Raw genomic sequence first — 16,487 nt, 5'->3', positions numbered from 1 at the left:
TTCTGTTTAATTTAGCAGCATCATTCTATCATGATGTTTAACAATTAATCTCAAAGGAAACTAAAAGGGACGTCTCATGAAAAACTCACTTTTTCAGTGCTTGTGCACATACGTTTGGGTATCTGGAGCAGTGGGCAACCTCCGGGTCTGAAAAGTTAAGCCAATACGGAAGTGCCTTAAACTTGCATTCTTTCTAATAGCCAGCAGGGGGCGACTCCTCTGGTTGCAAAAACAAGTCTGATTGTATAGAAGTCTATGAGAAAATGTCTCTACTTCTCACTCGATTTATCACCTCAGTAAACATTGTAAACATGAGTTTATGGTCTCAATCGCTAGTTTCAAGTCTTCTTCAATACAGCATGATGTTCATTTAGTAAATTATGGTCCCATTTAGAGTCAAATAGACCATAAAGCAGGGGATGCTTTAGGGCGTGGCTACCTTGTGATTGACAGGTCGCTACCACGGTGTTGTCCAGTCTGGGTGTAGTCTGTGTTTTTTACTTAGAACTTTAACACTTTCACAGTGTGTTTTCAGTTAATGACAGTTAATTGTAACATTTTGGTCGCCTAGAAATGCCTTATTCAGCACTCGGTTGCACTTAGCTCCACCCTCATGTCACTTCTGGTTGCAAAAATACAAGATGGCGACGGCCAAAAACCAAGACGGCAATAGAGAAAATGCCGATCTCGAGGCTTTAAAATGGCAGTCCACAAACCAATGGGTGACGTAACGGTGACTACGTCCACTTCTTATATCCAGTCTATGATCTGGAGTGCTTACCTACCCACAATTTGTGAAATAAGACAACCCCGTCAGTTTTTTTGTTGGCTGCCTAGATCAGAAAACATGTGATTTAACAAGCCATACAGATTTGGCTCCCCTTCCTACAGTATGTGACATGCAGGCTCATTAGAATATATCACTCACGGCTTGAGAACTAGCTTTGCTAAGGTGCACCATATTGTTCTCACAAGCCAATCAGAGCAGACTGGGCTTTTTCAGGAGGGGGTCTTAAAGAGACAGGCGCTAAAACGGAGCGTTTCAGATAGAAGGTGAATACAGGTAGATTTAGACAGACAGTATGAGAAAAAAATAATGTGTTTTTGAACATTAAAGCATGAAAACATGTTATAGTAGAAACCCAAAATTCAAGTGTGAACCTGACAATGAGCATATGTCCCCTTTAAATGAGACAGTGGCCTATTAGTGAGTTTCCCCGATGACAAGGATGAGCAGACTGGAAAACAGCAGCAGAACTTTGATCCTCCAGTCGGGCTTCATCAATGAATGTGTGTGTTTGTGAGTGTGTGTGTGTGTGTGTGTGTGGAGGGGGGGGGGGGGGGGGGGGGGGGGGGGGGGGGGGGATGTCCAGACAGACCTTAATAGCTGTAATTAAAGACACTGATACCTAAGCACGTATCCAATCACATTCAGGAAAGTTTCCGAAAAAAAGTGGCAGCTTGGGACAAAATGGGCTCCGTTTGAGATTGATGTGTTTATATGAGATGTGTAATGAGTACCACACACGCACACACACGCACACACACACACGCACACACACGCACACACACACACACACACACACACACACACACACAGCCTTTCATCGTTCCATATCACAAATGAAATCATGCGAGCAGCTTGTTTTTCAAAAACATCTGTGACATTTTAATATTCTCTGGCTAGTTTCATTGACAGCGACCACCACCTGCCCCGTGTTGAGTGCGAGCTATTTGAACAGTCGTAGATCAACAAAAGCGAGCTGCACAAAGCGCCGTGGCAGCAGGTGTTCCATCTGCAACGTGCTGGACAGTCCTCCCCAGATAAAGGTTAGTCTAACAGCATTTAACCTTTATAGAAACCAAGGCCCATTTGGCTTTTCCAAAACAAGTTAAAAGGTTTCTACAGTTAAACTACGTCAAAGAATGATTGAACCTGAATGTTAAATCAATGACAAATAAACACCAAACAAACCAAATGTCTTTTACTGTAAATGCACTTTAAAAGGAGGATAAAGGACTTGTTTTTCAGAGGTTATCCCAAGGCTCAGCTACTTCTGGTTTTGATTCTTGAGTTAGGAACTACTCAAAAGAGCTAACCGCAGGCTTTTAGGCTGCAAACTGTCTCATATGATGTTAGGAGGTCAGTATTACAGTCGTCAGGAGCTGAACTCGATGCAGCACAGAGCTGCAGCATATCTGAACAAATGCTAACCTCCTTATGTCCACCAAGGACGTTCTGTTTTCAGTCCAGTGCAGATCCAGACCCAAACCCAGGTACATATTCCAGTGTTTTTCTAAAGCAATTTCTCTACTTCAGTTACTGAATAAAAAAAAGGTGCACATGAATCCCCTGATGTTTTCTCACTGTGTGTAATCTAATTCAGATCATCATCCACAGGAAGATTAAACATTTTTCTATTACTAAAATGAAAACATGAGAATGGTGCAGCCCTGCAGCTCTCTCTGTGTGCTCTCTAGCTTACAATAATATTGCAGTGTCTGGTGCAGACAACCTTTCAATTATACTTTGACATTTTGGACAATATGCTTTGCTCTGTTGCCAAGAGTTAGATTAAAGGATCAATACCACTCCGGAGCTGGAGCCAGGAGGCAAAGAGCTTAGCTTAGCATAAAGACCAAAGGCAGGGGGACACAGAAAGCCTGGTTCTGTCCAAAGTTCTTGAGTCTTGTCATCGAGTCTTGTACTAAGTTATTTTTCATTTTCCAGGCGTTCTCCTACGAATGAAAACTAAAAAACAAAACTACTTAGTTGGGTTTAGGAAAAGATCATGGTTTGGGTGAAAATAAGTATGTTTGTTACATAACTTATGCAGTTAAGCACATAAGTTACATAACAAAAGTAAGGTAAAATAAGTCAACGTTGAATTTTGGTTTCACTTGTGACATGAACAGTAGTCTCCTGGGTGAAAGTCCTGTATTTGTTTGACCCATCCATCCACCGCGACCTCCTCCCTACATGGACTTTGTTGCTCGAAAATACGTCTCTTGACTTCGTTAGCGGCAGCCCTGCACATCCTCAGGATTACATGGGTTATATATGAATTACAGTGCACTACTTTTTGCAAATATAAGTACGAAAAGTGAATGACAACAGCCTGAATGGAGACTGCGTTAGTCATTGTGCTTGCAATTTCTCCCTGCTACTAATCTCTATGCTAAGCTAAGCTATTCACCTCCTGGTTCCAGCTCCATACTTAGTGCACAGACATGAGAGTGGTATCCATCTTCTTACCTAACTCTCAGCAAGGAAGCAATATATTTCACTAAAAAATCAAGCTATTTGACCTTTTCTTGTTGCCGCAGACTAAAAATGTACTTTCACTGCCTGAAATTGATGCACTCTGATCGGTACAGTCCAACGAATGCCAGATCACTACACTCAGTGAGAAAAAAAGAGAACAAAACTCTAATAAAAATCATAAAATCTAACTTATTCTAGTGCTAGAAACTCATAACATTACACAGAGTGTATGCAGGGGCAGGTGGTAGTTCTCCAATGGCAACATCTGCACGGTTCACAGTGCTGTTCTTCTGAGCTTTTATATGGAGCAAAAACTAAAGTGCTAGTGGCGATGTTAGCTGCTGAATTATTGAATATAGTGTGGGCGAAGGCAATACATTTTATATTTAACATCCAGCCATGGAATTACTCATATCGCTCTTGCAATTTCATTACAAGAGAAAGAGCCATTGGAAATACGAGCGTATATGTGAACAAAACAGCATGAAGGAAAACACTGCAAAATAAAGAAAGGCTGTGAGTAAGAGGAATATTTAGAAAATGTCATCTCCCAGCGTGTGAGCAATACGCTGTTGTTGTGTTTACAGCAGCCCTGTTTCACACAGACGCGCAGTGTAATACAATTCCAAACAAGACCTTTCTTCGATATTATATCAGTGAACAAACACCCATTATCTGCTCTGCTGCCGTTTAAAGATCAATAGTTGAATCCCCGTCATCATAATCATCAGCACCACCTCTAGCATCTTAGCATTAGTGTTTCCTCTCCAGATAAGAGAGCTGTCAGAACATCCATGCTTGTGTCTAATCAGCCATGACTAAGCCCGTCTCTGTGTCCGCCCATGCCTGTGTCTGAATTACTGGATGAATAACCTGATTGAGCTCTCATCGTCTTTACAGTAAGAGCTGCAGTGACTTAATTAGGCTGAGAGCCCTTCTGATTCACTCACAGCTAAACCTGGCAACGGGCTCGCGTTGCCCCGGCCCTTATATATCAACCTCAACTGGCAAGTGGCCCTGATGGCCCACAGACAGAACAGGAAGGAGCTAACTCATCACCGTCGGTGCCTGAGTCAGGGAAATTAGTCTTACTTTGTAAATTTGTTTTCCTCTTTTTCTTTCAGTCTTTGTGCCAATTAGTAAATGCTAACACGCTAAACTTAGATGTGGAACATATTGAATATTATGCCTGTTAAACATCAGCATTTTAGCACTGTCATTGTGAGCATGTTGTATGTTTGTGTATATATATATTAGGGCAAGTAGGTCAATTGATAAAAATATTGAATCATGATTAACTGCATGATTGTCCATAGTTAATTGCGATTAATCACAAATTAATCACACATTTTTTATCTGTTTAAAATGTACCTTAAAGGGAGATTTGTCAAGTTTTTAATACACCTATCAATGTGGGAGTGGGTGAATATGCTTGCTTGATGCAAATGTATGTATATATTTATTATTGAAAATCAATTAACAACACAAAACAATAACAAATATTGTCCAGAAACCCTCACAGGTACTGCATTTATATATATGTGTGTGTGTGTGTGTGTGTGTGTGTGTGTGTGTGTGTGTGTGTGTGTGTGTGTGTAGACAGACACTGTAGTGTGAAAAAGAAAAAATGAATATGCATAATTCATGTTAGTGTGCACAGCTCTACTTCAGTGTAAAGATTTACGAGGCCAGCCTCTGTGGCATGATATATGGCTGTGCTTAGAGCACCATGCAGTCTAATATCTTGAACACAATAATGCATTGCTATCAATTAATCACATCCATTTCGTTAGATCCTATATCGTTAAATGTAGTGTGGTCCTGCATGACACTGTGTTCTTTTAGGTCAAAGACCTGACAGTTTCATATCGTTAATATTAAAGAAACAACATGACTCGTCATGACATGACTATGAATACAAATATATTACAGAAAACCATGAAAACACCAGATCCAGCTGAGGAGTCTTACAGATATCTGCAGTAATTGGCTGCTTATAAAGTGTAGATGTGGAGTCCTGAATTCATTTTCCTCTGCTTCACCGACTTTGGTGACTGTCTGGCTGATTCAGTGCCTTGGTTTACTGGACACAGTGCTCCGATCTGACGTGCCTAATGAATCCGATTCCTCATTTGACACAAAAGAGAAATTGCCTCCTGCCAGGTTGATTCCGTCGCCTGACTCATCGGTCACAGTTGAACTATCCCCGTCTGTCTACACTGTCCGGAGACTGAATTTTAAATAAGAACTACAATGTTCCCATCAGTTTCACTGAGATAGCTGCCTGACTGCCACTGTAATTTACTGATGGGTTCTTTGTTTGATTCACTCATGTCAAACTATCTACATGGCCTAACAAACCAGCGGAGTTTGCACCCATAGGCCCACCATGCCAGTGTGCCCTCTGCTCTAGGTTTCTACCCGCTAAACGGGGAGTTTTTCCTGGCCACAGCGCATACCAATGCAATGCTCTCGGGGGATCTCTTGTTGGGTCTCTAAACTATAGATTACGGTCTTGACCTGCTCTATATAAAAAGCGTCTCAAGATAAAAATAAATTGAATTGAATTGAATTATTTTACAGAAACCCCAAATCAGTAGTTAAGCTCTCTTTGTAAACATTGTACATGGAGATTTTAAAAGTTTTCATAATGTGTTAATGTGATCATAGTCAAATGAAACACACTGGAACCCTGGTGTGTTAGAGCCCTTTGAGATTTAATCCCTATAGGAGCCACTGGAGGTCCTAATCAAGTCTAATCTGTCTGGTTCGCATGTACTAATTTAATTTTCCTGCTCATCCATGGCCACTAATCCGCTGCTTATTTCAGAGAGGACTGAAGAAAAACACAAGAAATGTAGCTCCACTTTGTTGAATGATGAGGCTAGTGGGGATGCAAATCCATCCGTCTAAGAGTAAACCAGGAAGATGTACATCAATTGCAAGGTACCATTAAACCCATGGATGTATAAGAACTGGATACTGAATTGCTCACCTGGCGCATACAAGTTTTCTGGCTTCCGGGTTTACTTTCGGGGTTATGCGGCCCACTGAATATGCACAGTAGTGCTTCTCCCGCTCGGCTAGTGGACTTTACATTGCGATGATGTCACGGATGTTTAAATCGCTTTTCTCGGCTTGAGGAAAGTTTTACAAATATAAAACCTCCCATGATCAAAAATTCAAAATAGAAAGAGTCAGAATCGACCTTGTTTGCAGTTTGAGTTGTCCTATCAACAGTTTTAAAGACATCTCTTTTATTATGGTGGTCTATTGGGAAAATGCTTTTTGGGTCACAGGGGGATTTTTAGCTGCAATACTGCGAGTGGCCACTGGAAAATTGGACGCAAGGCTGAGCGGTGTCCAGTTCTTATTCTACATCCATGGCTAAACCAGTAAATGGTGAGTTTGTTTAACTTTAGTTTACATAGTATATAAGCCAGTTAAGCGCATGTTTGTGTTCGTTTTATGCTGTTCTGATGTCACAGAAGTTAATACAATAGGTTTATGTATATTTTTGTAAGTGGACGATGTTAAGATCCTGTTTATATTTGCTATTGTTTTTTCTTTTACTAGTAGAATACAGATACACACACAAACACACATTTCATTTATGACAAGAGATAGCGCTGAAAGGTTGTGAAGTAAAAACGTGTATATAAAAAGTCTAGGAGCAATGCAGTAAACATTTTGGATTGAAACAAGCTTTTTATCGTGTTATATCCTGCAGCGTTGTGCAAATAAGAGTAAACCATCAGGTCATGATGTAAATCTTGGTTAAGAATCACCTGCCATGTTGTTCTGATGTAAAATATTCAAATAAATTCATGAAATTCATTCACTATTCTCCTTGCCTCCTGGTCTTGTGAGTGTACTGAACTGAGAAAATGCCAGCAGACTGTTGAGTGGCGTTGGAACATGGACTACCTTAAAGCAGCCAGGAAAACAGAAATCTGTCCTACAAAGTCTACATTTGGTATAAACAAACTAATGACCGACCACTGATACTATCCAGCATGTCATCCCTAACCATTTAGAGCAATGTGTTGATCGACACTATTGGAACTGGTAATAGGCAAACACAAACAGGGATGTCCCTCCGCTTCACTCCGTTGGCTGTCTGACCAGTTCACTCAAATTCAAATCTGGCTCATATTCTGGTTTACTAATGACTCTGATTCACCATTAAGCTCAAACATGTTGATGTGTACTCTAGATTGATAAGAAATAAGTAAACAGAGAGAAGATATATTGCAGTGAGAAGGTGTATCATCATCCCTATCTGTCAGAAGTTTCCAAGGTGGAAGGTGTTGGTGCCAGGCTAAAGACAAATTGCTCTGCATGACTGACCTGTAAGCCGGCCCGGTTCACTCCCAATTTGGCCTGCCTCATCCCCATCTATCTTGCCCTAATGCAACACAGTGGGAGCCCGAAGCTTAAAGCGCACTGGGCCTGGCTCTAGACTGCAAGATAAATAAAAAACAACAGCGTCACTCCCTTCGGCTCCCTGGCTAACCAGCCATGTCCATGATATCTCTGTCTGTGTGGCCTTGAGTTCTAAAAAACAACAGGGTCATCTCACACTCAGAGAATAAACCCCAACTAATTTGATGCCCGAGTATACACCTCAATTGCAGACATATAGTGTAAAAGAAGCTAATCTGGCCCTAAAAATGGCTCACTGACATCCTGCTGACTAATTCTTCGACGAGGAGCTCCAATGGAGAAAGGAAATATTGCCAGTGGTTGCCAAAAGACATTTCCCCCCTACAGTATTGTCTCTATCGATCTGATTCGCTAATCTCCACCCTTTCTGTGGTCTGTGTTGTCCTTCTTTAGTATCTGAGCAAGCTTTCTATATAGAGTGCTACAGGATTGAGTCCTAAAACCCGGAAATGAGTTAGCATTTTAGCACTTCCGGGTCCCTCGTCTGGAAGTCTGGAATGGGTCGTTAGATGTCTGAAATAAGGTCTGTGGTTAACACAAACATTTTAACGTTTTGTTCTACGACATAAAATACATCAGTAAATATCCCACTTGTGAATTTTGAAGCCTTTATGTGTGTTAAAAAAGGTGGTTGATAAAAAACGGCTAAATGAGACTACTAAACGTCACCACGCCGACTCGTCCGCCTTTACAGCCCCGTAGCGTACACGCGCATTCATGCAACCGTGGTGTAGTTTGTTTATAGCTTAACGTTTTTTACTTCTGTCGATTGCATTCACACTTCAAAAATCATAAAACTGGTGTTCATTTGTGGAGATTATTTGACGTAGCGAAACGTGTAAGTATCATAAATGTGTGTTTGCCACAGAGCTTATTTTCTGCAATAATCCAAAAGCCAATGGAAACATCCCATTGGCTTTTTGTTGAAAGAACCAGGTCGATGCTAACTTCGTGGTTGGCCTACAAACATACGTCATCCCTGCAGCACTTTATTCTCTAACAGAAGGCTTAAAACCTAGCCCTGAAACTGGCCCATTGATATCCTGCTGACTAATTCTTCGACGCGGAGCTCCAATACCATGAAATATTGGTGACACTCAGAGATAATGGAGAAAGGAAATATTACCAGTGGTTTCCAAAAGACATTTCCCCCCACAGTTTTGTCTCTATCGATCCGATTTGCTAATCCCCATCCTTTCCGCTTTCTTTATAGCATCCCTGCATAAAAACGTTTATTTGGCCGGTCTTTTAGGATCGAGAAATCACTATGCCTATCCATCTGTCTTCGGTTTACACTGACTCGAGAAAAATGCATCCGTCAGAGACCATTAGAGCCACAAGAGAATCTGTCTCTCTGCCGTCACTCTCTCCAACCTCGCCACTTCCTCTCTGGTTTCTTCGTCTCTATCCTCTCAGTCAGCTCAGGGACTTGTTTGTCAGCTTATATACCGCTTGCTTGCCAGCAGATGAGTGTAGTCCCCGTTGTGTGCACTCCTCACTATGTTCAAACAGTCCGCTGACAATAGATGGTCCTTTTCCTTTCATCGATTCCACCTTCACCTGTTACCCTCTCTACATTCTCAAGTGTATTTCCTCCCCTTCACTATCTGACTTTTTTATTGTTCTCTGTCTCTTCTCAGAGGCTGGCCTTGGAGCGCTTTACACTTCACCATGGCAACCAAATACTGTAGATACTTTCCCTGAACTCCAGTGTTTGTCCACCTACAAGTTTTTCGATCCAACTACAACTTTGACCTCTGATATAGCGCGCACCAACATGAAGACCACGAGCCTCTGCTTTTTTTTCTCTCCAAGGGTGTGAAAGATAGTTTGGTGAGCATTTTTATCAGTTTATCTATGCAGACATATTTTGTAGTCTGACCGTCAATAATGTCGGGACTGACGTAGGTACGTATGAATCTTGTGAATAAAGCATGTTGTGAGAACACTTTGAGCCTATCTGCGCTGATATCAGAATCTTTTTCTTTCATATTTGTATCACTCACAATGGCAATCTAAGGAAGTTATTTTGTAAAGACATCAAATGTGGATCCAAATGTACAATTAGTTTGAAGTACTTGTTCTTTTTTTATTAGTAAAAGTACAAATATGTTATCCTAGATGCCTTGTTTTGTGGAAAAGGAGGACATCATAGTAACTACTGTCGATTACATGTGCAAGCTGCAGATTTGCAAGATGTAACTGTGTATTCTGTCCACTCTTTTGAAGAAACTAGGGCTGTCAAAGTCAACACGATAATAATATGTTAACGCAACTTGTGATATTGAAGGTTGTAGCAGGCTCAGTTTTAGGTAAACTGGCATCATATGAAACTAGAAAACCTAAGGAATCCATTGGTACCAGCCATGTCAAACTAGCTCGTCGCAAAGGAGGCTAAATAACGCTCCTAACTTACACTACATTTTGGTGAGGAAAAACTGGCATGGCCATTTTCAAAGGAGTTCCTTGACCTCTGACCTCAAGATATGTGAATGAAAATGGGTTCTATGGGTACCCACGAGTCTCCCCTTTACAGACATGCCCACTTTATGATAATCACATGCAGTTTTGGGCAACTCATAGTCAAGTCAGCACACTGACACACTGACAGCTGTTGTTGCCTGTTGTGCTTAAGTTTTCTATGTTATGATTTGAGCATATTTTTACGCTAAATGCAGTACCTGTGAGGGTTTCTGGACACTATGTGTCATTGTTTTGTCTTGTTAACTGATTTCCAATAATAAATATATACATACGTTTGCATAAAGAAAGCATATTTGCCCACTCCCATGTTGATAAGAGTAATAAATAATTGAAAAATCTCCCTTTAAGGTACATTTTGAACAGATGAAAAATGTGCGAATATGTCGCAATCAATTGCGATTAACTATGGACAATCATGTTATTAATCACGATTAAATATTTTAATCGATTGATAGCCCTAGAAGAAACTAATACAATTCTTAGTTTTAAAAAACATAAAAGTGGAGCAAAAACAGAATCCAAAAAAAATATTTTGTCTCAGTGAAATTACAGTAAGCAGTAATGGTTTTATGAGCTTTTAACTAGTGATTAAGTTTCACAATCAACTTTACAAGAAAGGATAATACCAGTGTAATTTCTTCTCCTGTCACACTGATTGACCATTTATGCATTTTACCGCGGTTTGAATTTCCTAATGCCTGTGTTACTAAAAGCTTTGTTGCCTCCTGTATTTCAGCTTTTACTGGTGCCTCGACAAAAGTAATACATCATGCTGAATGCTACATGTCTGGAGGGTTTGTGCGATATGAGTTCTGGAGGAGGTGAAGAAGAGGTAAATACCGGCTTAGTTTTCCACGACCTCTCGTAGCTGTCTTTTTTGAAGGCCACTCTAGGGTAACACTGAAATGAGGGGAAGGAGGCCTATTAGGGGGGATAATTGGGACAAAGCCTCAGAGACATGCAATGATTTCCTCTCAATCAATTTTACTACTGGAACTACTTTGTGCATCTGGAAATTGATTGACTGTGTGTTGTCAATGCAACAGAATGTCTCTATCTCCTATATTAATGGTTGTTATAATGATGGGAGCCTATGACTATTGAAAATGAAGGTAAACATGCACTTTTTATACAAACTGCGTAGTAGAAGGCAAGAGAACAAACACATTCCAGGTATTAACCTAAGATCCATCATAATCATCTGCTCTTTAGGAAGATTTGTGTGTGTCTTAGACACGGCAGCTCAAAGATTATGACATACCCCGACTATCAGTATAATAAAGTGAACATCTTTAAGTGCTCACAACTACAAGAGATGGAGGTAAAAAAAAGCAGAGAAGAGATAAACTACTAATAAACCTGCAGGGAAGAAACCACAGTCACACATTTATAACAGTGATCGGATTACATTGTAATGATAATGATCAAGGCAGCCCCCCCACCCACCTCCCACACACACACTGGCTCTCCAGTCTCTTTCTATCTGTCTCTGTTCGTTTTCTCTTCTTCTATTTTTTCTCTCTTTAGCTCCTGTTGAGCCCATAACCAGAGGTGTGTGTGTGTGTGTGTGTGTGTGTGTGTGTGCGTGTGTGTGTGCGCTGCTGACAGACACAAAGGAAAGGATGAAATGTGTGTCTCCGTGTGTGTGTGAGGTCCTGATTATATTAGCCTTTATGCGCAGGCAGGTTCACTGACGTCAGTGCTGAGCAGCATCTGATGGAGAAAGGGCGGTGGGGGCCAGCCAGCCATTCATAAATATAATGGCTTATTGTTGTGCGTGTGTGTCCTTATACTGCATGAGTCACACCTATATTGTATAATAAGAGTGTACTTTGACGTCTATAAATGTTAAAGGTTCTCTTAACGTATTAATATAGCAGCAAACAACTATTTGCTATGCGAAGACATAGAGGAGTAATGTCTACGTGAGCAGAGAATGAAGTCGCTCTCCGTCTGTGTTTGCTGTAATCCGAGCTTCTCCGCGCTTTGTTGAAATGGCCGAGCCGCCCACGTGTGCATTTTAATGCATGTTAGTGCATGTGAGCGTGCCCCACTGGCTAGCTAAACGTCGATTACAGCTGATAACGCTGTCCCGACCGACGTCCCGGATGTGTTGCAATAGAAATGTTCCCGATCTTGTATTTAGCACCTCTAAGTATTTATCTGCCATAAAGAAATCTTTCATGCGGGATTCTTCCATTCTTCTGAGGCACATAAAGATTACCATCTCTCAAAGAAGCATCAATACTCTTTAGTGTCTGTCTTGTATCTATTACACACACACACACATACACTCATCATCCATCTAATAAAGATGAATGATAGACCAGTAGCACTTCATAAACCCTTCAATTACACAGTGACTGTGTATTTTTGAGCTTTCTCTTCATTGTTTTGGCTTGTGACTTAAATCTAACGTGACTATAATCGACAATTTAATAGTAATAATGTATCAAATGAGAATGCGAAAGCAATGTCACATAGTGTTGGACCTAAAGAGAATCATCACTTTGGCTTTATAGTGAGTTTCATCTCATTGTTTAGCCGTCCGGCTTGAAATTGACTGTTTTGGTTCACTCTCACTGCTCTCGTATGATTTTCAGGCCGAAGCAGGCAGCTGTTTTCAGTGAAAAAGCTCTACAAACCCTCAGCACACCACCTGCTCAACACCAAACAGCAGTCAGACACAGTTAGCGACTAGTTGGTGGACATAGTGGCACAATTAGCAGCTAAAGAGACAGATATTTCCCTCAGGAGTTGGTAGAAAACCAAAAAACAGAGCTACAAACAGAGCTAAAAGAGAGTGAATATTGGATTTACATCAAAATCAATATGAGGTTTATTGAATCATACAATTCAATGGTGTGGACAATTCATCAGGTGGACACCAGCACAACTCCAAATGAATGCTAATGTTGCTCTGTGACTGCTGGACGTTTAAAACAAGTTCATCATGTCAATCTACAAGGTGATGATGTGTCAGTACTGTGTTTGCAAATGGTTTCCGCTGCCTCCAAGTGACCAAAAAAACCAACAGTTATTGTAGGTATAAAGTGAGACTATGTGACTTTTGGTAGAACAAATAGTCCTCTCATTATTTTGTTTCTACAGCGTTACTTGGTCTGGTATGACCAGTTGGCTTATGGTGGCTAATGTTTAGAAGATTAGATGTTTAAAATGTCAGTTTGTGTACTTTTTTAACCCATCTCTATTTGTGTTACTGTCAGGCTAAATTTGAGCATTTGTCATTATTCCGTAATTATTACTTGTAACCAAAGTGTCCACTGTTCAGCAAAAGTTACATAGGCTAGCTATAAAGAGTGGATTGTAAGGTACTGTGTGACATTTTAAAAAATGTTAAACTGCAACACTGGGCAATTGTGGTAAACCCAGCTGGGGACGTTTGTCGCATATTTCTACTTCACTCCCTGTCCTCTCTCCATTATCTCTACCTAACAAAATGTGAAGTTGTATCTTTTGCTGTTTATTCAGAAACTCAACCAAACACTGAACAACTACAACAACTGTTACTTTAATGCTATGGTGAAAAGGCAGTCATGCTATTTGTGTCCACTGTCACTGCTGAAGTGCCCTCGAGCAAGGAACAAGTCACTGCACCTCAGGTTGCTCCAGTGGTGAGGCCCTTCATGTGACTCTGAGTCCTCTGACCTGCATGTCTGCGGGGTATATGTATGTATGTGTGTGTGTGTGTGTGTGTGTGTGTGTGTGTGTGTGTGTGTGTGTGTGTGTGTGTGTGTGTGTATGTGTGTGTGTGTGTGTGTGTGTGTGTGTGTGTGTGTGTGTGTGTGTGTGAGAGAGAGAGAGAGAGGGATGTGCAGGAAGACAAACTTCAGTTGCTAAATTGGTCAGTTATGTAATCGTCTGGTTCTACTTCTTATTTGTTTTCACCCTCCACATCATCATCATCTTCATCATCCTGTTTTTTTTCTTCCTGTTTGGGATCCATTCTTCTGGCAAGAACTGTGAGTACTTCGAAATATTTTTTTAACCTTTAGTACATACTGTAGCTGCCCTTACTGTACTGCTGCATGCAGTACGCGTACAATTGGGACTTACTACTTCATCATAACATTGCGCCTTGACCTTTGACCCTTTCTGCTGAACAGAGGATTGTGGCTCAAAATAGGTTGTTTGGTGTATTTTCAAAATCTAAAGCAACAATCATGTTCTATATTATGATTAGTATTACCTAAATTTAAAAAAATGCCATTAAAAATTGACCAAGCCGAGGACCTGAATTTCAATCACATTTTAATTTGAAGCTATCAAAATTCTATGTTGACGATACAATCCCTTTCCGTGTAATGATGATTATGTCATTTTCAAACAAACCCCCAATCACAACCTCCATCTAAAAGTCACTGAATTAAAAATTGCAACCAACTTTTCTTTATGTCTGTGCGGCTGTCTCTTCTGGTAAGTAATAGGCACCTGTTGAGCTCTGACAGGGCCATTGAGTTTGAGCGTATAATAGCAAAGCGATCTTAGTGATGACTGTTTTCAGCACCACGGACAGCACGTCATCACAACTGAGTGTGAGAGGGATGAGGAAAAAAGAAGTAAGGAGGGAGGGGGAAAAAGAGAGACAAGACCTTATGGTAGATAGATAGATAGATAGAGAGATGGAGAGATAGAGAAAGAGAGAGAGAGATGGCCATGTCATTAGGGATTAGCCCAGTTCCACAGCTTGAGGCTTTCAGTGTTTGAGTGCTCTTGTCCTCACACAGACACACACACACACACACATGCATCCAGCAGCAGCAGCACAGTGTGTTGCCTCACTGTTTGTGTGGGGCAATAGATGAATAGATAAGACAACAAAGAGGCAGACAAGGCTGGGATTCATTTAAAATATTTCTTTTGAAAAAAGCTTATTTCATGATCATATTACACCATACACCTTTATAGAGTATCATCCGGACAACTCTATACCTCTCCATCTCTCTTTTTCCTCTCCTTTCCACAGCATAAAGACAATACGTTTCACCATCTTTGTTTCTGACACACCTAAAACACACACAATCCATAACAAGCACATGCTCTCACCTGCAAAAATCACTTAATTAAAGCGTCCCACCCTCTTTTGAGTGGAGTCTTCCTTCCTGTACTCTCCTCGACCCTCCAAACGGAGCCTGCTGCTGCAGCTCTCTCTATAGTCCCGATGGGAGAAGAGACACCCGCCCTAAAACTCTCTCTTTCTTTCCTTCTATCTCTCTCTCTCTCACGCAAAGACGCACACCGTTATTAAAGGTGAGCTGCATGCGCATACAGGAAGGGACCGACATTTCCGTCCAGCATCACCTCTACGAGCACGCACGTAATGCGCCATCGCTCATGAAAAAAACTGCACAAAGGAAGACAACAATAAAAAAGGGGGAGGAGGAGGAGTGATATGGGAGTTACTGAGGGGTGATCTAGTTGGAGATAAAGAAGGGGATGATGAGAGGGAGAGAGAAAAGTGGTGGAAAAAACACTCACTGTGGCACGGCCGGATTAAAGGATGCCCATGTCGGGATGCTGCAGTCGGTCACCATGCAGCAGGCGCAGCATCAGCATCAGCAGCAGCATCTCCGGGCTGCGCGCTGCATCAGCTGGAGACAGCGCGAGGGAGGGAGGAGGGAGGAGGAGGAGGAGGAGAGGGAGGAGGGTGAGGCTGATGATGTAAAAAGCTTTAAATCATTCAGGAGCCCGCTGCACGACATGTGACCGTCGACATGGTGAATTATCATCCGGTTTATTTCCTGATCGCCCCTCGACCGACCGAGGAGACACCGAGCTGACCAGACGGAGTTGTTCCAGCCCAGCCCCCCCTGTGATTTCCACTGATCCAACCATCACAGGAGGATTAGCACTGCCCCGATCATGTTCTCTTTATATGATGGTCCACCGTACTTATTTTTTACTAGCTTACTGATTCATGCAGTTTTATTATGTTATGTCATACCCATCTAACATTGAATTGAACAAAATGTACTGTATATTAATAAATGCCTATACTTTACAGAAGGGATGTAATTCAGTGAAAGAACAAAATAAACAATTGTTTGTGCCAAATAACACCCAATTCAACCGTTATCAGGCCATTAGATAGGTGTTATCAGTTGCTATATAAGCCCCATAGATGTGGGTCAGTAGGGGCCTACTACGTTGTAAAAGTGGAAGCGAAACTTAAAAGCAACACATTCTTACTCATTGTAAAACTGAATAAAACGTTATGTTTTGAACACAAATGAAAATGCTTCTTTAGGTTTAGGCAACAAAACTACAACTT

At 41.2% G+C, this 16,487-nt stretch overlaps 1 protein-coding gene across 2 annotated transcripts in view; it reads right to left on the bottom strand.

The window, feature by feature from the left end:
* slc7a14a (solute carrier family 7 member 14a) overlaps window positions 1-16,078 on the bottom strand; it is a 36,680-nt gene extending 20,602 nt beyond the window's left edge. The window contains exon 1 of one of the 2 annotated variants that reach the window (XM_074660746.1): window positions 15,263-16,078. The gene's annotated coding sequence lies outside the window, so the exon portion shown is untranslated. Of the gene's footprint in view, window positions 1-7,615; window positions 7,635-15,262 lie in introns of those variants that run through there. The other variant, XM_074660748.1, reaches the window with a different exon arrangement.
* Between the last annotated feature and the right edge of the window lie 409 nt (window positions 16,079-16,487).

This window comes from Sebastes fasciatus, chromosome 15 (assembly GCF_043250625.1).
Source record: "Sebastes fasciatus isolate fSebFas1 chromosome 15, fSebFas1.pri, whole genome shotgun sequence".
NCBI lineage: Eukaryota > Metazoa > Chordata > Actinopteri > Perciformes > Sebastidae > Sebastes > Sebastes fasciatus.
The sequence above is the reverse complement of the archived record's forward strand: the minus strand, read 5'-3'. Positions and strand labels throughout refer to the sequence as shown.